This window comes from Phocoena phocoena, chromosome X (genome assembly GCF_963924675.1).
Source record: "Phocoena phocoena chromosome X, mPhoPho1.1, whole genome shotgun sequence".
NCBI classification, from domain to species: domain Eukaryota; kingdom Metazoa; phylum Chordata; class Mammalia; order Artiodactyla; family Phocoenidae; genus Phocoena; species Phocoena phocoena.
The window spans coordinates 123340300-123345466 of record NC_089240.1 but is presented as its reverse complement, the minus strand read 5'-3'; positions in this window follow the sequence as shown (position 1 = coordinate 123345466).

Sequence of the window (5167 nt, the reverse complement as noted above, 5' to 3'; positions counted from 1 at the left end):
TGTTCAGTCAAATGTGAGTTTAAATAGATTAACAAATAATTGTCCTCTGTCCCCTTCCAATGAATTATATGCCAAGAAAAGGGCATGAAAAGGCACCAAAGCTAAAGCAGTGATCCTCAACCTTGATTTCACATTGGAATCACTGGGAGATCTTTAAATTACATGTCTGGGTTCCACCCTCAGATGTTCTTGTTTAGTTGATCTGAGATCTATCTTGAGCATTGGGAATTTTTAAAAGCTCCTTCAGATGCTTCTAAATATGTACCTGTGCTTTCCTAAATTAGTGGTTCTCAAACTTGTTTGCACATTTAATGACCTAGGGAGTCTTTAAGTAAATACTTGGATGATCAGACCACACCATAGACCAATTAAATAAAAAAGGGAGGGAGGTTAAGAATCAGGCTTCAGGGCTTCCCTGGTGGCGCAGTGGTTGAGAGTCCGCCTGCCGATGCAGGGGACACGGGTTCGTGCCCCAGTCCGGGAAGATCCCACATGCCGCGGAGCGGCTGGGCCCGTGAGCCATGGCAGCTGGGCCTGCGCGTTCGGAGCCTGTGCTCCTCAACAGGAGAGGCCACAACAGTGAGAGGCCCGCCTACCGCAAAAAAAAAAAAAAAAAGAATCAGGCTTCAGTATTTTTAAGCTCCCCAAATGTATTCCAATATAGAGCCAAGTTAGAAAACCACGACTTTGTAGGATTTGTATGAACTTTGCACATCTCTCTACTTAGGTACGAACTAGACTTTGAGCACTTGCCTTATTAAAACTTAAGAGAAATTAAAGACAGAGCTATAAGAGGTAATGGCGATACTGGTTCTTTCAAGGAGTGAAGAGCTATCTGCTATGTAGTCATCAAAAGGGAAAAAAAAAGATAGGAAAGGCAGTGACAAAACAGCAAGCATGTATTGTACTTGAGACTTGCCTGTGGAACACTCTGCCATAGCTTGAAATCCATTTGACTTCTGGGTTGCATTTTGGTGTATGTATTTTCCTGCACCGGGATAACTAAAAATTCCAAACTGAACAATCAACAACAAAAAAGTTTTGGAAGCACAAATGTAAAAACTTGCTGCTACACTTGAGTACTGAAAACCCTGCTGTTAGTTGTCTTCTCTCCTACCTGCATGGCTAAACTTGCCCTATGAGCAAGTCAGGTGTGCTTAATGAACCATAGAAAATTGTGGAAGCCCTCAAGTAGGGCTTCTGAATCTTTAAGATGCATCAGTTTAAATGGATGGATTTGTTTTACCTTGAGCCATTATATCAAGTACCATCAATTTTGTGATTCAATTAGTCCTCATTTATACATATTAATGCCTATTGATTTCTTAATTCAGTTCTACCTATATGACCAGATAATAGCTTCCTTTTTTCTCTTCCTTCTGGAGGTGATAGCGAGTAGGGTATCAGAGATTGGGGTGGTGATAGCGAGTAGGGTATCAGAGATTGGGGTGGGAATGTGAGAGGGATGGAAAGAGCCCTAGGTTCACGATTCAAGAAAAGGCATTTATTACAGTATTACATATTTCACTTAATTTTCCGAGCCTTAGCTTCTTTATTGTTCCAATGAGTATAATATGATACCTGACCTCAGCCTCACAGACTTGCTGTGAGAATCAAATTAGTTTGGTATATTGTCTTCTGTGAGGTAGCTGACAGTGAAAAACTACCAACAGCAATAGGAGTAAATGGAGAATTCGTGGATTTAGACATGCCCATTGAGGTGGTGTGAGTACTGCAGGAATTGACCTAGGGTAAGGTACAGTTTTTCAGTTAAGTGAAAGAAGTCATTCACTGGCAGAAGTTAGGGGGCAGGGGTTGCAGAAGGGACTAGAGGTTTGAGGGGAATGGAAGCGTTGGATCATCTTTCTCTGATCTCTAGGAATGTAAGCTTTTTGAGTAGGGTTACCCAGTAATATATAGGATATTTATGGTTCACAGCCTCGTGAGTTCCCTGGGCGAAATTTGAAACTGGACCCCATATAGGCAGGGCAAAGAGAGACTGAAGAAAGAGGCAGAGCATTCCATGTTTGTAGTCGCCAGTGTTAATAAGCTAGGGAACTTACAGGCTCATCTTGGGTGCCTTCAAGACAAGTATATCTCTGCACCCGCCCACCAGAATCTTAAGAGATTATATAGAGGCCTTAATGGGGTTCACTCAAGTATGCAGTGCAGATGGTCTCAATAACACTTTACTTTCTCAAGGCTGCGTCCTTGAAGTAATTACTAGTGTGGGAACAGTGGGTGGAATGTACATTCCAAGGGCAGGGGAAGGGGTAAAGGGCCTGCAGTTGCCTGGATCCAGCTCCAGGATCCTCTCAATGACCTCTAACAGATACACAGTTAATTTGAATTTGATATAAACAAAATAATAGTTTTAGTATATATAAGCCCAAACATTGTAAGGGAAATATACCAAATATAATAAGAATCACTTGTTTATCTGAAACTCAAATTTGTGCACCCTGTATTTTTATTTGCTAAATCTAGCAACCCTAATCTTGGGGGTCTTGGGGTTGTCAGCTTTGCTCCTTCTCTCAGTTATTTTTGTGGAGGAGATTGTTTCAGGTATTGGTTCTTTGCTACTTGCCTCATGATATTGTTGATTGATAATATTGCTGGATTTATATATCTTGCATGATGTTTACAAGGAGTTTTAGATAAGCATTTTCATCCCCACTTTACGTATTAGAAAACTGAAAAGCAGAGTGATTACAGAGTGCTTGTCCAAGTTTTACGTCTAGTTAGTGGAATATTTGGTAATTACTCACCATCTGATTTCATATGCAGTGTTTTTTCACCTATGCCTAAGCCGTCTCTTGGACTGATTAGATCTCAGCATTTTATGTTTATTTTTTTTTATTTATTTTTTTTTAAACATCTTTATTGGGGTATAATTGCTTTACAATGGTGTGTTAGTTTCTGCTTTATAACAAAGTGAATCAGCTATACATATACATATGTTCCCATATGTCTTCCCTCTTGCGTCTCCCTCCCTCCCACTCTCCCCATCCCACCCCTCCAGGCTGTCACAAAGCACCGAGCTAATATCCTGTGCCTTGCGGCTGCTTCCCCCCAGCTATCTACCTTACTACGTTTGTTAGTGTGTATATGTCCATGACTCTCTCTCGCCCTGTCAAAACTCACCCTTCCCCCTCCCCATATCCTCAAGTCCGTTCTCCAGTAGGTCTGCGTCTTTATTCCTGTCTTACCCCTAGGTTCTTCATGACATTATTTTTCCTTAAATTCCATATATATGTGTTAGCATACGGTATTTGTCTTTTTCTTTCTGACTTACTTCACTCTGAATGACAGACTCTAGGTCTATACATCTCATTACAAATAGCTCAATTTCATTTCTTTTTAAGGCTGAGTAATATTCCATTGTATATATGTGCCACATCTTCTTTATCCATTCATCCGATGATGGGCGCTTAGGTTGTTTCCATCTCCGGGCTATTGTAAATAGAGCTGCAATGAACATTTTGGTACATGACTCTTTTTGAATTTTGGTTTTCTCAGGGTATATGCCCAGTAGTGGGATTGCTGGGTCATATGGTAATTCTATTTGTAGTTTTTTAAGGAGCCTCCATACTGTTCTCCATAGTGGCTGAACCAATTCACATTCCCACCAGCAGTGCAAGAGTGTCCCCTTTTCTCCACACCCTCTCCAGCATTTATTGTTTCTAGATTTTTTGATGATGGCCATTCTGACTGCTGTGAGATGATATCTCATTGTAGTTTTGATTTGCATTGCTCTAATGATTAATGATGTTGAGCATTCTTTCATGTGTTTGTTGGCATTCTGTATATCTTCTTTGGAGAAATGTCTGTTTAGGTCTTCTGCCCATTTTTGGATGGGGTTGTTTGTTTTTTTGTTATTGAGCTGCATGAGCTGCTTGTAAATTTTGGAGATTAATCCTTTGTCAGTTGCTTCATTTGCAAATGTTTTCTCCCATTCTGAGGGTTGTCTTTTGGTCTTGGTTATGGTTTCCTTTGCTGTGCAAAAGCTTTGAAGTTTCATTAGGTCCCATTTGTTTATTTTTGTTTTTATTTCCATTACTCTAGGAGGTGGGTCAGAAAGGATCTTGCTGTGATTTATGTCGTAGAGTGTTCTGCCTATGGTTTCCTCTAAGAGTTTGATAGTTTCTGGCCTTACATTTAGGTCTTTAATCCATTTTGAGCTTATTTTTGTGTATGGTGTTAGGGAGTGATCTAATCTCATACTTCTACATGTACCTGTCCAGTTTTCCCAGCACCATTTGTTGAAGAGGCTGTCCTTTCTCCACTGTACATTCCTGCCACCTTTATCAAAGATAAGGTGTCCATATGTGCGTGGGTTTATCTCTGGGCTTTCTATCCTGTTCCATTGATCTATCTTTCTATTTTTGTGCCAGTACCATACTGTCTTGATTACTGTAGCTTTGTAGTATAGTCTGAAGTCAGGGAGCCTGATTCCTCCAGCTCCTTTTTTCGTTCTCAAGATTGCTTTGGCTATTCGGGGTCTTTTGTGTTTCCATACAAATTGTGAAATGTTTTGTTCTAGTTCTGTGAAAAATGCCAGTGGTAGTTTGCATTGAATCTGTAGATTGCTTTGGGTAGTAGAGGCATTTTCACAATGTTGATTCTTCCCATCCAAGAACATGGTATATCTCTCCATCTATTTGTATCATCTTTAATTTCTTTCATCAGTGTCTTATAATTTTCTGCATACAGGTCTTTTGTCTCCTTAGGTAGGTTTATTCCTAGATATTTTATTCTTTTTGTTGCAATGGTAAATGGGAGTGTTTTCTTGATTTCACTTTCAGATTTTTCATCACTAGTATATAGGAATGCCAGAGACTTCTGTACATTAATTTTGTATCCTGCTATTTTACCAGATTCATTGATTAGCTCTAGTAGTTTTCTGGTAGCATCTTTAGGATTCTCTATGTATAGTATCATGTCATCTGCAAACAGTGACAGCTTTACTTCTTCTTTTCCGATTTGGATTCCTTTTATATTTTTTTCTTCTCTGATTGATGCGGCTAAAACTTCCAAAACTATGTTGAATAATAGTGGTGAGAGTGGGCAACCTTGTCTTGTTCCTGATCTTAGTGGAAATGCTTTCACTTTTTCACCATTGAGGATGATGTTTGCTGTGGGCTTGTCATATATGACCTTTATTATG